We start from the raw sequence: 17,229 nt of genomic DNA, 5'->3' as shown, positions 1-17,229 counted from the left end.
GGGAAGATCGCTTTTGGGGTCGTAGAATGAGGGCTCCTAATAATAGGGTACGGCCTAATCAGTCTGCTTTTTGTAAACAGGCAGGGCACTGGAAAAGCCAGTGTCCCAGACTGAGGAGGGAGGAGGGACACCTCCCACGCCCTGCTGAATCAGAAATAGAATAGGGGGGACCAGAGGGTCGAACCCCGGCCAACCCCCTGCTTATAATGAAGCTGGGAAAAGAAGACACAAACGTAGCATTTCTAGTAGACACCGGAGCTACGTTTGCTGTGTTAAATCAAGAATTAGCTTTGATTGATAACGAATCTTTAAATGGGATTGGGGCGACAGGCCAGCCACAGAAGGTACCACACATGCAACCGCGCCGGTATAAAATGGGTAAAATGATAGGAACGCATGCATTTTTATATATGCCAAATGCCCCAAAATCATTCTTAGGAAGGGATCTATTAGAAAAATTGGAAGCAGAGATCAAGTTTAAAAATGGTGAAATACAAAGTAGAGACGATCACTTCATCGAAATGTTTAGCTCTAATCCAGCCACAGGTAACAAAACAGGTCCCCTGGGACATCCTGGATCACGTCTACCCAGGAGTGCGGGCCGACGGAATACCAGGTAAGGCAAAGCACGCCAAACCGATCCAAGTCAGGCTGAAGCCCCAGGCACAACTGGTAAGAATCAAACAATACCCCCTCAAACTAGGGGACCGGAAAGGAATTAAACCTGTAATAGATTCCTTTCTCAAACTTGGCCTTTCAGTAGAATGGGAACCTGAATGTAACACCCCCGTTTTGCCAATCCACAAACCGGATGGGAAAAGGTAGGGATTAGTACAAGACCTAAGAGCTACCAATAAAATAACAGAAGACCTTTATCCTGCAGGGGCCAACCCTTATACTTTGTTAACAAAACTAAGAGAGAATCTTGTTTGGTTTACTGTTTTAGACTTAAAAGATACCTTCTTCTGCCTGCCCAGAAGAGCCAAAAATTGTTTGCTTTTGAATGGGAAAATGCAGAGTCAGGTCGGAAACCCCAACTCACCTGCACTGTGTTACCCCAAGGCTTCAAAAATAGCCCAACCTTATTTGGAAATGAATGGGCAAAAGACCTTGAGGACTGGACGGCACCCACTGCAGAAGGACTTTTGCTCCAATATGTGGACGAGGTGTGATAGCCACCGAAACCTCAAACAGCTGTGAGGAATGGACAGTATGCCTGTTAAATTTTCTGGGACTTAAAGGATATAAGGCGTCTCAGCAGAAGGCACGAATAATGAAGCAAGAAGTCACCTACCTGGGCTATGAGGTCTCAGGGGGCAGCAGAGATTAGGACAAGAACGCAAAGAAACGATCTGCCAAACCCCTCAGCCCAAGACACCTAAGGAACTTGGGACATTTCTCGGCATGACACGTTTGTGTCGACTCTGGATCTAGAATTAGGGTACAGTAGGAAAACCCCTATACCAATTGCGGCAAGCACAAACAAGGGAATTACAGTGGACTGGGGAAGCAAAACAGGCATTTAATGAATTAAAGAAGGAATTACTAGGGGGCCCCAGCCCTCGGACTGCCACATGTCACCAAACCCTTTTTGGGTTATTTTCACATGAGAGACAAGGCGTAGCCCTCGCAGTCCTAGCTCAAAATGCAGGACCCCAGAAAAGGGCTCTAGCTTACTTCTCAAAGCAACTAGATGAAGTAAGCAAAGGATGGCCTGGATGCTTACGGGCCGTAGCAGCCATAGTCCTAAATATCCAGGAAGCTCAAAGATGTACCATGGGACAAAAGATGACCGTCCTGGTATCACATCCCATATCTGCGCTGCTGGAACAAAGGGGGGCACTGGCTGTCTCCCTCTCCGTTCCTTGAGTACCAAGCGATATTGCTAGAACCAGATGACGTAGATACAGGCACTACTAATATTGTCAACCCAGCCTCTTTTCTCAGACAATTTCTCATTTGACATTAGGATACTTTTTCAGCTTCTTACAGAGCTGTCCGTATCTTGATTTGTCTGCTGTTGTGTTTGGGAAAAGTTCTGCAGAAGAGGGCTTTGAATGTTAATAACATGAACACGTGGTTTTTATTAAGCAAAGGGAATAGTGCGAATAGTATGAGGAAGACATTACTCAACAGTAATAAAATAGCCCCCTGAAATTGACAATTGTAACTAGCTGGTTTTTAACTATTCTTTTTCACAAATCTGATTACAGATTTAGGTGAAAGTCCAGCAGATCCCTGAAGTACGTGTTTAACTTCAGCCACACACTGTACTATAAATACATCCTTACCTATTTTAACTCCGGATTTAAAAAAAAAAAAAGCTAATGAATTTCCAGTGCACATAACCTTTAAAAAGTAAACCTTTGTGATCTTGCTTTTATATTTAAATTTTGATCAAATTCTTCACAAACCCCATGCAATTTCAAACAAGTAACAACCTGCAGGTAACGTTTGAAGTTTTCTTAAATGTTTTGCCAAGGTGATACTTCAGCTTTTAACTCTGCATGTTATTTAATCTTTCAGAAATTATTACAATAGATTTGCTGTAACAATGACAGACTCTAGAATACATTCATGTGTTAAATAGGCAATCACTAGTCAGGATCTACTTAAAGTGAGTATTTTTACAAGGTAATAATCTCACCGGCTCCATTTGAAGAAAAGGAAACACTTCTGTAACGTGAGGGTGACTGAGGACTGCTGCAGGTTGCCCAGAGGCGTTGTGGAAACCATCCTCGGATCCTCTAAAGCTGGCTGGGTATGGTTCAGTGAAATCAGATAAAATTAATAAAAACAAAGTCTATGATTGGACAAGACTTCCTTCAGAGCTCCCGTCCGACCTCAGCCACTGTGTGATTCTGGGATTCCACCAGACTCCATGGCAGTGCAATCGTTCTTTTTTGCCCACTTTCTTATTTAGATACCTAAAAAAAAAAACCAACAAACCAAGCAGACTGACTTTATACAGATATCAAAATAAAATCTATGAATCAGAGCCAAAAAGACATGTGTTGCCTTCTTTGAGTATAAAGTGACCTGAGGTGACAACTTCACCTACAGATTTCCAGATTTAAAGCAGGGGGGATTTCACCTTACTAATCTTCTAAAAAAAAAGGTCATAATTTTATATTTAAAAAAAAAAAACAACCAAAATTGTAGACTCAAAGAACGATTTGTGTTTGAAGGGGCTTTTAAAGATCATCTAGTCCAACCTTCTTACCACGAGCTTACCATTTCACTAGGTCAGGTTGTGCAAAGCTCATCCAACCTGACCCTGAACACTTCCAAAGATGGGGCATCAACAGCTTTTTGGGAAACCTTTCCAAGTTTCTTACCACCCTTGTAAAAAGGTGTGCGTGTGTGTAAAACCTTGTAAAAAAAAAAACCTTGTGAAAAAACCTTGTAACACCTTGTGAAAAGGTGTGTGTAGGTCCTTGTAAAAACCATCTTCATTATATCCCATCTAAACCTACCCTCTTTCAGATAAAAACAAATTGCCCCTTGTCCTGTCACTTCAGGCTCATCAAAAAGCCTCTGTCTTTTGTATAAGCCCCCTTTAAGTACTGAAAAAGGGCAATAAAGTGTTCCCAGAGCCTTCTCTTCTCCAGGCTGAGCAAGCCCAACTCTCGCAGCCTTTTCTCGTAACAGAGGTGCTCCATCCCTGTGATTACTTTTGTGGCCCTCTGCTCTGGACCTGTACTGAGGACTCCAGAGCTGAACACAGTACTCTGGATGGGATCTTGCATGAGCAGAGTAGAGGAAGAATCACCCCTACCTGCTGGCCACATTTCTTTTTATGAAGCCCAGATAAGAGATGGCATTAAAAAAGGAAATGGAATTAACTTTAAACACAACTGACAATAAAACGTAAATGTTATCAAAATTAAGAAAATATTTGTTCATTATTATTTAAAACAAAAAGAGCTCAATTGTTTGTACAAGTCTCAGAATAGAAGGATCTCTTACACTTTAGAAGGGAAAATACAGGAGTAGTAACCAAATTCAACAATAAAAATTGTGATTCATCTGTGACATAGGGAAATTCAGCTACGTGAAACTAAATTCAAAACCTTGGATTGTAAGGTAATTAGAGCCTTACTCAAAAAAATGCAGGATACAAACAAAAAGGCATCTTCTATTTGGGCGTTTTGAAAAATAACCCTTTAAGTGAAAACAGTCTACTGATAAAAAAATAACACCCTTCAAAAATAACACTCATAAGCTTTCTTTTCTCTTTCCTTTTGTATTCCCAAAAGTACTTTTGTGTTAAAACATTACCTATGTCCTGAAGGTTACATGAAGCATTCAAGCATCAAACCTGCTTAACAGCGGGTCTTGAACTTTAGTGTGTACTATCTGCTATTTCTACACTAACAGAGAATTTAAAACCCAGGTCAGAATAAATGTTTGACTCAGACTTTGTAGAGATAGGTATTAAACCCAAGAAAGATGATAAAACATCAGGCTTGCTTATTTTCCCGAAAGCCCACAGTGCTCTATTTCATCTTCATACTTGGTTCTAGGAAAGACAGGCATGAATGCATCCTTTCTTAAAAATACCCCTGCGGCTGCAGAAGAGCTCTTTTAGCTTTTCTCAATTACTGTCTAGTCCAGGATCAAAGTTCTGCATACTTTTCTACTGCCATAATTCAGTGAATGTGCTGACGGCTCACAGTTAAAAAGGTAGTTAAGCCAAGTGAAAGAAAAGCATCATTACTGTTTTCCCAAATCTGTGAAGATACAAACTACCTCACCTAAAGGTCATAAAAATGTCATTGCTGCAGCTAATAGCATATATGTGTACATGCAACATTAGAAGGCTTTAGAGTATCATGCGATAATCATTCACACATGGGTTTTGGCAAAGTAGAAAAACAGAGCGCTGAAGCAAACCTAGCTCTTGAATGAAGCAGATTATCCCCCAGTTTTCTGAAAAGATTATACTGCAAGGTTTCTTGCAGAAGAGAAGAGCCCCAAACAACCGTTTACAGAGCATTTTGGATAAAGATGAGGTTGATGTAAAACAAGAATCATCATTTTGAAAATAACGCACACGATTCTTTCCAATTGCGATCACATCAGAACCGATTTATCTACACTAAAAACACCACCAAAAGAATTAGTGACAAAGACGTACTCAAAGCACACACAATTCATTCCAGATGTGAGACTAAATTTAGATTCAATTCAAACAAGAAATTTATTAATCTTCATGTTCTTTGATATTTTATCAATATAAAAAATATCACACATATCCCTTATGTGTGAACATACACTACAGAAAGAGATGTCAAAGTTAAAAAAAAGAAAGGGGGCATAATAAATAAGAAGTAAGTTCCCAGTGATTCCATCGGGAACAGAACTGACCACAGATCACAGGATTCAATTAAGTTTATGACATTTTACTGTATTTACAGGAAAAAATAGTAATTGCAGGAATGTAAGGTAGACATACATAAATAAACCTTATATTGAAAAAGAAAGCAATTTTGTGCTTCACTTTCTTCTTATTTCTACTAGATCTAACTACAGATAAGCAGTTAATCTCCTTCCAGGTGTTTCTGGATAATGTAGTTACTGAGTACAATACCACCTGCAGAAATGAGCCCAACCGAGAAGAGACTGCCCTTCCGGGTAACTCCCCGTTACCTCCCTGGGCATGACGGGCTGTGGTATGGAATACCTCTTTGGCCAGTTTGGGTCAGGTGTCCTGTCCCTGCTTCCTCCCGCCTTCCCCTCCTCCCTGGCAGAGCATGAGACTCACAAAGTCCTTGGTCAGAGTAAGCATCAGTGTTATCAGCTCTGTTCCCAGGCTGAAAGTCAAAACACAGCTCTGCACCAGCTACTAAGAAGGAGAAAAATGGACTGCTACTGCTAAACCCCGGATACAACTCTACACTGGAAACAACAGTCCCTAAAAAGCATTCCTTTAAAAGTCCTTTCACTGAAATTCAAAGAATGCATTGAGGGACCCTGCGGTACTCTCAGCCACAGAAGCAGGACACTGCCGACTACATACCCATGTCGTGTTCCAGGATATCCAAGCTATTCTGGTTTTGATTATTTACCAGTGCCATACCCACAGCATGCCCTTCTAAGCTCCAGAAAATGTATGGATTTAGTGCCCATGGGAGCTATTATGCTATTGTAGTTTCTCAAGCAGAACAGATAAGATAAATCAAATTTCTACAAGTACAACTTGTGAACTGCTTTTGAGGACTGCTGCCTATTTGATCGTGGCAAAACGTCCAGAAAGAAACCCAGAGACACTTTCCAGTTCAGATCTCTACACCACCAAAAGCTGCTTTACAGGCAAGCCTTTGAAAGCACAGAGCAAAAGATTTAATTATGAAAGGATGAAGTAGGGCAGTGGTTGAGAAAAATCCTCAAAAAGTACAAGAAAAGAGACTTACCCATCCTCCTCTAAGAGTGCAGTCACCATTAGCTTGGCAAAAGCCAGTCTGGTGTCACGTTGTCTGCACAAACTCAAATGACTTTCAGAAGGCTTTTCTTCCAAGTAACACAGAGCTGGCAAATCCGTGTGGTTCTATCAAGCCATCTCCTTAAATGAAAGCTGTCTTGTTTGAAGCACTGATTATTTGTTGAAGCTGAAACTCGGGCAGAAAGGGGAACTTCACACTAGGAAATTCTTTACAGGCAAAAAAGACCCCAGTTTTCTGCAAGAGTGCAGTTTAAAAGGGCCTGAGCTGAAGTCACTGACACACAGCAGTAACACATCACCACTGATTTAAGGTGCATTTTAAAAGTGGTAACACAACTGCTGCACTAGAACCACCACCCAAAAGACAATGTTCTGATAAAGCTAGAAAATTAGTAAGGAAAACAAGAAATACTGTTGTTGAAAGGAACCTGCTCAAACTATATCACTATTTTATACAAATACAGAAAGAAGTGGAATCTGGGCAGTGGAAGTTTTCAGATTGCCCAAGCATGATGGAGAAACACCCAGTCTCATTCCTAGCTCTGCTCAGTCTTCAAGAAAGGGCTTTTAAAAACCACAAAAGTCTTGTGATTTGTGGAAGGACTTGCTTCCATGAACTCAAAGCAGGACAGAACATATGAGAAGGGACTGTAGGACTGCTGCAGCAGGATGGCTTGTTCAGCCTGGAGAAGAGAAGGCTCAGGGGAGACCTTGTAACAGTCATCCCTAGAATGACTAGGTTTTGCAGGCCTGACTCTTCTCTCGTGGAGTTACTGGAGAACTCCAGCTATAACTACATTTATCACACAGAATCCCATTTTCCATAGAATTCCAGCCTGCTCTGGGTTCAAAGTTCATTCAGTTCCAAGCCCCTGCCAGGCAGGAACACCTACTAGACCAGGTTGCTCCAAGCTTGCATCTCTAAACTGAAATCTTTAAACATGGCTTTAACCTGCCAGAGAGGAGACTGAGATGAGCTCTTAGCCACAAGTTCTTCCCTGTGAGGGTGCTGAGGCACTGGCACAGGGTGCCCACAGAAGCTGTGGCTGCCCCATCCCTGGCAGTGCTCAAGGCCAGGTTGGATGGGGCTTGGAGTAAGCACCTCTAGTGGAAGGTGTCCCTGCCTGTGGCAGGGGGCTGGAACTGGATGAGCTTTATGATCCCTTGCAAGCCAAAGCAGGCTGGGATTCTATGATTTTAGGATAATGAACCAAACCAATACAGACACAGTCAGAAAGTGAACCAGTGTGAAACACCCCTGTGACTGCCACAGCACAACGCAGAGCCAGCACAGACCCTGCACCACAGAACAGCCAGGGCAGTCTCACCAGCCCATCTCAGGCCCCTCTGTGGCAGAGCAACACCTGAGCTGCCTGGGGGGACTTGGTGCACCCTTCCATAGGGGCAGCAGCCCCTCCAACCTAAGAAGCAGGGGACTTGCTGCAGACAAGAACACTTCCCTCCCCACTGCCCACTTCTAGACAGCCCTGTCTCCAGCAGCCCACTCCACGCCTGCCAGAACCACCAGTCCCCTCAACGGCCTGCAGGCAGGCAGAACAATGAGACTTCTGGATCAAACACAGACACTAGTAACTAAATAAATGAATAAACAAGAAATCTAAGGTTGTAACAGTGCTGCGGCTGCTCTGCAGCACACTGCAGGCTCCCTGCCACACTGCAGCCTTCAGAGTTGAAACCGAAAAGATGTTTTGAACCAGTCCCCTATAACCTCTCCACTGGCCCCAGCAGCACCATGATGCACACAAAGAGGAGACGAAAGTCACTGCCACTCCTTGCCAAGCCTTCACTTTGCTCCTTTGCACTATGAATGTAATGAATGGCTCTTTATTTCATAGCTGTACTAATGCCAGTGCAAAAAAAAACAATGACCGTGGGCAAACACATCACCAGTCATTGACAAAAGCTCAGACCAATCCTGGGGAGCAAAGGTGTTGGGATCCCACAGCTGCTGGACTCACACAGGACACAGTTCACAGTTAGAAAATCAGAGCCCAGCTCTGAAGCAAGCTGCCCCCAGTGCAATAGCAGAACTGTGGTCTCAGCAGCATCAGGAGAGATTCTATTGATTTAGCAAGCAAGAAAAATTCAACACATTCTCATCCTAAGAAATAAAAGCAATTAAACTAAACTGCCTTCAGTCTCCAACTGAACAGAAGCTCCCATCACCCTTCTCCTGGCTCGGCCACTCAGAACTGAGGCTTCTGAACTGCAGGGCCCTCAGTCCAGCTCTTCTCAAGCTTGTCCTCCTTTGGTTTGAAAAGGCCATTAAGTTCTCTACAGCTTGTTGGAAGGCCCTCATCTGATCAGCAGTGGATTGGTAAAGTTCATTTGAACTACCTTCTTCTCTGCAAATAAAGTTTCAGTAACAAAATCAGAGACTGAAACAGTAAAAGCAGGGGCAAAGCTGATCTTTAAGTAGTCTTAGAGGAACACACACCCTAAAGGAGCTAAAGGCATGTGGGACTATCATCTTCTCTCCCAAGCTGCTTAGCAGCTACATGAAACCCTTTGAACTCTGATACACTCACCACACTCAGAGTGCATCACACTCGGGTGTATTACCCAGCTGCAGGTTCCTCCCTGAAATGAGCAGGTACCAACGGCCCCTGCCTCAGCCCTGTCCTGCCCCTGCTCAGAGCCTGCCACGACTGAGGCTCCACAGCAGTACCTCTAACAAAGAACACCGTCTCTCACTTGGCTTGCTAAAAGGCCACCACTAAGACTTCAAAGCCTGGGCCACCATCTGCTCTTTGCAGAACCTCACCTTGATTTGTGAGCGCTTCTCTCAGAGCTGGGCTTATCATCTCTCACTTCCCACCCTCCTCCTTCCTCCCAGCGCTCTCTTGAGTCAAGCTCATTCCAGCACCTCCTTCCTCGACCTCATATTCTCTCTGTTTCAAGACAAGGAATTACAACCATTTAGATCCAAGCATCACAGTTTAAACGCTGTGGCACAGTTCAGCCACAGACCTGCTGAGCTTAAAACTGACACAAGTGTCCACACGTTAATTCTTGCATTCCCGTAATTCTGCTTTTTACCCCTCTTCCCATCGGACTCTGACCTTTCAGTTTTAGATTTAAGACAGAAAATATACTTAAATAAATAAATAAAACACCACACCAGGAACCAGGTGGACTTGTTCTACTAACACAGCAACCAGCTTCAAGCAGCCTGGGCTAGTGGAAGGTAGGTGGGGTGGAACTAGGTGAGCTTTAAAGTCCCTTCTAACCCAAAGCACTGCGTGATTCTGTGATTTAGTAACATTCTCCAGGGCATGTTAAGAAACAAGCTGTTTGAATCTCATGTGAGGTTGAGTGGGACCCCAAAGGTTGAAGCCCAAGAGTTTCATGGCTGCACAATAACCTCATCTCTCCACAGAGCACAAACCAGAGGGGACAATACATTGCCTGGAGTGACAAGCATCTATCGTTCCAGTTATCTGGGACAGGTCAGGGGAGAAAACCACATCGCTACCACGACTCAGCCCAGGATAAGTGTCACTTCTGAGACTTTATGGGTATTTATTCTTTCACATCTGCACAAAGAAGCATGAAAGTGTAAATAATTACTTTGATATTTCATAAAGCTTGTAATCTGTCAGCACCTTATGGCTGGCTTTGAAATATTAAAGGAGATATGAATAAACAACCACCCAAAATCAAATGAGCATATTTTCTTTTCACAAATGGCAAAAAAGGGTTAGAACTAGTCTAAACCAGTTTAGAAATAGCTACGAAAAGCTTAAACCAAACTAGAAATGGCAAGAAACTGTTCAGACTTAGTAAAAAATGGCATAAAACTGGTAAGAAATTGGCAAAAATAGATAAGAATGTCCAGCAATTGTTTAGAAATAGCCAAAAAAGAATTAAAAGGAGTTAGAAAGGGCCAAAAATTGTTTAAACCAAGTCAGGAAAGGGCAAAACCAGGTTAGAAATAGAAAGAAATTGGTAAGGACTGGACAGAAAGGGTTTGGAAATGGCCAAAATGCCTTAAAAAGAGTTAGTATTGCGCAAAAGAAGGGTTAAAAATAGCTCAAGCCAGTTTAGAAATAGGTAAGAAAAGCTTAAACCAGGCTAGAAACTTCCATAAATAGTTCAGATTTAGCCGAAAATGGAATAAAACCTGCAAGAAATGAGGAAAAATAAGATAAGAATGACCAGCAATTGCTTAGAAATAGCCAAAAAAAAAAGATTTAAAATGGGTTATAAAGAAGCAAAAATGGGTTAAACCAAGTCAGGAAAGGGCCAAAACAGGTTAGAAATAGAAATAAATTGGTAAGAAATGTTCAGAAACGGTTGGAAAATGGCCAAAATGGCTTAAAAAGAATCAGTATTTCCCAAAAAAGTGTTAGAAATAGCTCAAGCCAGTTTAGAAATAGGTAAGAAAAGCTTAAACCAGACTAGAAACTTTCATAAATCGTTCACATTTAGCCAAAAATGGAATAAAATCTGCAGGAAAAAATGAGCAAAAATAAGGTAAGAATGACCAGCAATTGTTTAGAATTAGCCAAAAAAACCTTAAAAGGGTCAGAAAGAGCCAAAAATGGTTTAAACCAGGTTAGAAAAGGGCAAAAATGGTTTAGAAACAGAAATCAATTGGTAAAAACAGGACAAAAATGGTTTGGAAATGGCCAAAATGACTTAAGAAGAGTTAGAATTCGGCAAAAAAGGGTTAGAAATAGCTCAAGCCAGTTTAGAAATAGGTAGGAAAAGGTTAAACCAGGCTGGAAATGGCAAGAAACAGTGCAGACTTAGTCAACAATGCATAAAATTATTAAGAAATAGGCAAAAATGAGAATGACCAGCAATTGTTTAGAAATAGCAAAAAAAGATTTAGAATGGGTTAGAAAGGGCCAAAAATGGGTTAAACCAAGTAAGGAAAGGGCAAACGCTGTGTTAGGAAAAGAAAAAAAATTGGTAAGAACAGGACAGAAATGGTTTGGGAATGGCCAAAATGACTTAAAAAGAGTCAGTATTGCGCAAAAACAGGTTAGATATAGCTCAAGCCAGTTTAGAAATAAGTAAGAAAAGCTTAAACCAGGCTAGAAACTTCCATAAATAGTTCAGAAATTGCCAAAAATGGAATAAAACCTGCAAGAAATGGGCAAAAATAAGAGAAGAATGACCAGCAATTGCTTAGAAATAGCCAAAAAAGCCCTTAAAAGGGTCAGAAAGAGCCAAAAATGGTTTAAACCAAGTTAAGAAAGGGAAAAAATGGTTTAGAAACAGAAATCATTTGGTAAGAACAGGACAAAAATGGTTTGGAAATGGGCAAAATGACTAAAATAGAGATAGAATTAGGCAAAAAAGGGTTAGAAATAGGCTAAACCAGTACAGAAATAGCTAAGAAAAGCGTAAACCAAACTAGACATGGCAAGAAACTGTTCAGACTTAGTCAAAATTGCCATAAAACTGGTAAGAAATTGGCAAAAATAAGATAAGAATGACCAGCAATTGTTTAGAAATAGCCAAAAAAGACTTAAAATGGGTTAGAAAGGGCCAAAAATGGTTTAAACCAAGGGAGGAAAGGGCAAAACCAGGTTAGAAATAGAAAGACATTGGCAAGACCTGGACAGAAAGGTTTTGGGAATGGCCAAAAGGGCTTAAAAAGAGTCAGTATTGCGTAAAAAAAGGGTTACATATAGCTCAAGCCAGCGTAGATATAGGTAAGAAAAGCTTAAACCAGGCTAGAAACTTCCATAATCGTTCAGAAATTGCCAAAAATGGAATAAAACCTGCAAGAAATGGCCAAAAATACGACAAGAATGAGCAGCAATTGCTTAAAAATAGCAAAAAAAAAGATTTTAAATGGGTTATAAAGAACCAAAAATGGTTTAAACCAAGTCAGGAAAGGGCAAAACCAGGTTAGAAATAGAAAGAAATTGGTAAAAACTGGACAGAAAGGGTTTGGGAATGGCCAAAACGGCTTAAAAAGAGGCAGTATTGTGCAAAAAGAGGGTTAGAAATAGCTCAAGCCAGTTTAGAAATAGCTAGGAAAAGCTTAAACCAGGCTAGAAACTTCCATAAATAGTTCAGATTTAGCCAAAAAAAGAATAAAACCTGCAAGAAATGGCCAAAAATAAGAATGACCAGCAATTACTTAGAAATAGCCAAAAAAAGATTTGAAATGGGTTATAAAGTACCAAAAATGGTTTAAACCAAGTCAGGAAAGGGCCAAAACAGGTTAGAATAGAAATAAATTGGTAAGAAATGTTGAAAAATGGATTGAAAATGGCCAAAATGGCTTAAAAAGAGTCAGTATTGTGCAAAAAAGGTGTTAGATATAGCTCAAGCCAGTTTAGAATATTCAGTTCAGTATAGTTTAGAATAGTTCAGAAATTGCCATAAAATGGCTTAAAACAGGCAAGAAATGGGCAAAAATCAGATAAGAATGACCAGCAATTGCTTAGAAATAGACAAAAAAGCCTTAAAATGGTAAGACAGGGCCAAAAATGGTTTAAACCAAGTCAGGAAAGGGCAAAAGCTGTGTTAGGAACAGAAAAAAAATTGGTAAGAACTGGACAGAAAGGGTTTGGGAATGGCCAAAATTACTTAAAAAGAGTCAGTATTGCGCAAAAACGGGTTAGATATAGCTCAAGCCAGTTTAGAAATAGCTAAGAAAAGCTTAAACCAGGCTAGAAACTTCCATAAATAGTTCAGAAATTGCCATAAAATGGCTTAAAACCGGCAAGAAATGGGCAAAAATAAGATAAGAATGACCAGCACTTGTTTAGAAATAGCCGAAAAAGACTTAAAATGGGTTAGAAAAAGCCAAAATGGTTTAAACCAAGTCAGGAAAGGGCAAAAGCTGTGTTAGGAACAGAAAAAAAATTGCTAAGAACTGCACAGAAATGGTTTGGGAATGTCCAAAATGACGTTAAAGAGTCAGTATTGTGCAAAAAAAGGGTTAGAAATAGCTCAAGCCAGTTTAGAAATTGGTGAGAAAAGCTTAAACCAGGCTAGAAATGCCCATAAAAAAGTGAAGCATTTAGCATTAAAATGGCATAAACCAGGAAGGAAATGGGCAAAAATAAGGTGAGAATGACCACCCATTGTTTAGAAATAGCCAAAAAGAAGTTAAAGTGGGTCAGAAAGGTCCAAAAATGGGTTAAACCAAGTTAGGGAAGGCCAAAAAAAGGGGTAGAAAGAATTGGTAAGTACAGGACAAGAACAGTTTGGAAATGGCCATAATGGCTTAAAAAGAGTTAGAATTGGGCCAAGAAATAGCTCAAGCCAGTTAAGAAATAGCTAAGAAAAGCTGAAACCAGGCTAGAAATGGCCATGAATTCTTTAGGAATTGCCAAAAATGGCTTAAAACTGGTAAGACATGGGCAAAACTAAGATAGAAATGGTCATCAATTGTTTAGAAGTGGTAAAAAATGCTTCAAACAGGGGACAAGCAGGCAAGAATGGACTAGGAATAGCCAAAAAAAGCTTAAAACTGGTAAGAAATGACCAAAATTAGGATACAAATGGCCATAATTCTTTTAGAAATAGCCAGACTTAAAATGGGTTAGAAATTGGCAACACTGGGTTAGGAATGGCCAAAAATGGCTCAAACCGAGTCAGGAAAGAGCAAAAATGGGTTAGAAATGGCAAGAAATTAGTAAGAAATGGACAAAAAACGTTTGGAAAAGGTCAAAATGGTTCAAAAAGTGTTAGAATTGGGGAAAAAAGGGTTCGAAACAGCCTGAACCAGTTAAGAAATAGCTAGGAAAAGCTTAAAATAGGCTAGAAACTTCCATAAATAGTTCAGATTTAGCCAAAAATGGAATAAAACCTGCAACTCAATCATGTACCAAGGAAAGAGTCAGGGCATTTTCAGCTCTGTCTTGAACACTGCCAGCCATGGGGCAGCCACAGCTTCTCTGGGCACCCTGTGCCACTGTCCCACCACCCTCACAGGGAACAACTTCTAAGATCTCATCTCAATCTCCCCTCTCGGTCACGTTAAAATCGTTCCCCCTTGGCCCATCCCCACAGGCCCTTGCTCTCCCCACAAGAAATGAGGGCAGATCCCAGGATCATCCCTCGGCAGCCGCAGCGCTCCGCTGCCGGCTCAGCCAGCCCAACTCACACACCGAGTCCAAAGCAGCCACTCTGGGGAAGTCTCTTGAGGTGTTCTGGCAACTCCTACAGCACCCCAAGATCGCCATCGCCACCCACCTCCTTCCACGCTCCTGTGTCCACAGGCGGCACCGGCTCCGAGACACCAAGACGGGAACCACCAGAGGAGCTGCTCTTGCCTCCTCCACCGGTAGCTTGTGTTCCGTGGGGCAGCTGTCGTCTCCCGGCGCCTCTGCTGGAGGGTTCTGTGGGGTTCTGTGACCTCACACACCTGAACACGGGGAGTTCCAGAATCAGCCACCCCTGTGGTCTCCATGTCCCCAAGGTCATTGTGATGCAGGAGCTCTGACTGGGTCCATGGGGAGCTCTGGAGGTGCTGCAGGCATTCTCGGGGGGTATCCCCAGGATGCCCTGGGAGTGCACAGAGACACAGGGCCGTGGAGCAAGCTGCTCTAGTGGAAGGTGTCCCTGCCCGTGCCTCTGGGGGTTGGAGCTGGGTGAGCTTTAAGGTCCCTTCCAGCCCACTCTGGGATTCCATGATTCTCTGCTGTGCCAACGTCGGTCCCTCTCCACTCCTCGGAGGTGGCCGTGACGCCCTGTTCCATGGCCCACGTTGAGCTGTGACCCCTCGCATGCTCCACCTCCGGACCAAAGGCACTGAGGAAGAGCAGCCCGTGAGGGACCTCCCCGAGCCGGCTGGGCAGAGGCTGGTCCCCCCGCAGCCACTCCCGGAGCACCCCTGGGTGCCCAGTGGCCATGGGCACGATGCTGCCGCCATCCCAAAGCCGTGGCGGTCGCTCTGGATTTGCCCATTGTGACGGGGCCCCCACGGTGAGCGTGGGCTCTTTAAGGAGGGAGAGCCCTGCAGTAACCGGTGCAGAGGAGAGCCCTCCCCTCCCTCGGGGCTTCATGTAACCAAAAACGGGGGTGGGGAAGGGGGGGGGGGATCATTAAGTGCCTGCTGATGAGCTGTCTGTGGGGGAGGGGGGAGATGGGCCTCACCTCCCCCCCAGCACCCCAAAACGAGGGGCTGGGGGAGGGTACCCAATGGACACAACCTCCCATCCCCCACCCGGGGGTGTGGGGGGGTGGCACCTCCCCCCCTCTTTATACCCCGGATGGGAGAGGGGAGGGTAAAGGGGGGGATGGGGGGGGGGGGTCTATCCGAAGCCTTAGTGACACCGATGGAAATAGCGGGGGGGGGGGGGGGGGGGGGGGGAGGGGAGAGGGGAGGGGTCACCTTAAGAATGTATAAAAAGGAAACTTAACCAATAAATAAAGATTTCACAGGAAATCGAGGCCCCCTCTCCCCCACGTGTTTCGGCCTTTCCCCATCCCCGTTCCGCGATGCTCTCCGCACTTCCGGGTTTGTTGCCTCTGTTGCCTAGCAACGGGGTCTCCGCGTACCGCTTCCTGCGCGTTGCCAGGCTACGGCCCATGGGGCTGAATATGGGGCCTTTCCTCGCCCCTCCCCCTCATTTGTCCCCTCCCCCACCGCATCCCCATTTTCTCCCCTCCCCCCCTTATGCCCCCCATTCCCCCTCCCCCTTTTTCCCACCCCTATTCCCCACATTCCTGCCATTTCTCCCCCTCCCCCTCCATCCCTCCCCATTTCTCATCCCACCATCATTAACCCCCCCCTTATTTACATGCAATTAGCGTAGGACCTGCTTTATCCACACGCACCTCATGTAGGGCTGACCTTATTTACACGTTACTTCCTTATTTACATGTTATTAATGTAGGGCCTACTTAATTTGCGTCCTTTTAGTCCAGCATGCTCAGCGCTTCCAGCAGCCCCCGCCCTTCTCCCTAGGGTCTGAAAGGGGCGTGGCCAAAGGGGTGAGGACACGCCCCCCCCGCCCCTCCCTCGATCTCCCCGTCTTTGCTCACCTGGGCCTGCAGGGGGCGCAGCTGCGCCTGGAGCTTCCCATTGGATGCGGCCAGAGCCCGGAGCTGGATCCAGCGACGGGACTGGAAGGGATGGAGGGGGGGACACAAGGAAATGAGGGACCCCAAAGCCATGGGAGGGACCCAAATACCCCCCAAGACCCCCAAACACCTTAAATATCGCCCCATATTTCCCCACAAGCCTCTCCCTTAACCCCAAACCCATCCATAACCCCCAGATCCCCCTCCCAGCACCCCCAAAATTCCCCCTAAAGCCCCAAACTCCCCCATGTCATCCCCTATAGACCCAAAATCCCCTCCAGGACCCCCACATATCCCTCATCCCTCCCAAAAAGCGGCGCTGGGGCCCTTTAGGGACCCCAACCCCTCCCCATAACCATCAAATTCCACTTCCCAGACCCCCCCAAGCCCATCAGGACCCCCCCAAATCCCCACATTCCCCCGTTGGCACCCACCAGCCGCTGCTTCCCCTCCTGCAGCTGCCTCCTCAGTGGCCCCAGGGCAGTTTCTGGGGAGTCCATGGGGCTGCCCAGGAGCTCTGGGCCCTGCTGGATCTGGGCCCCCCGAGCCCCTGAGAGCCCCGTGGCCTCCAGCATCAACCTGGTGGCAAGGGGGGCACCAAAGCCAAACGTTGAGGGGAGTCTGGGGGGCCCAAAGGGGTCCAGATCCCATTTTGGGGACCCCAAAAGGGCTGCAGGGACCATGGAGGTTGGGGGGGGGCACCCCGAAAGGTGTCAGTACTGGGTTTAGGGAGAGTGGGGGGGGGCTTTAAGGACCCCTATGAG

General features: G+C 44.4%; 1 long non-coding RNA gene across 1 annotated transcript in view; it reads left to right on the top strand.

Moving 5' to 3' along the window:
- LOC133270186 (uncharacterized) overlaps positions 1-15,381 on the top strand; it is a 402,598-nt gene extending 387,217 nt beyond the window's left edge. Inside the window, exon 3 of the long non-coding RNA XR_009743687.1 lies at positions 15,116-15,381. This is a non-coding gene — a long non-coding RNA (uncharacterized LOC133270186). The remainder of the gene's footprint in view (positions 1-15,115) is intronic.
- Positions 15,382-17,229: the final 1,848 nt, after the last annotated feature.

This window comes from Pezoporus flaviventris, unplaced genomic scaffold (assembly GCF_033815535.1).
Source record: "Pezoporus flaviventris isolate CSIRO_AGI_PZ_B2104156 unplaced genomic scaffold, CSIRO_AGI_Pfla_v1 ptg000019l, whole genome shotgun sequence".
Taxonomy (NCBI): domain Eukaryota; kingdom Metazoa; phylum Chordata; class Aves; order Psittaciformes; family Psittacidae; genus Pezoporus; species Pezoporus flaviventris.
Note: the sequence above shows the minus strand (reverse complement) of the source record. Positions and strands in the feature narration are given on the sequence as shown.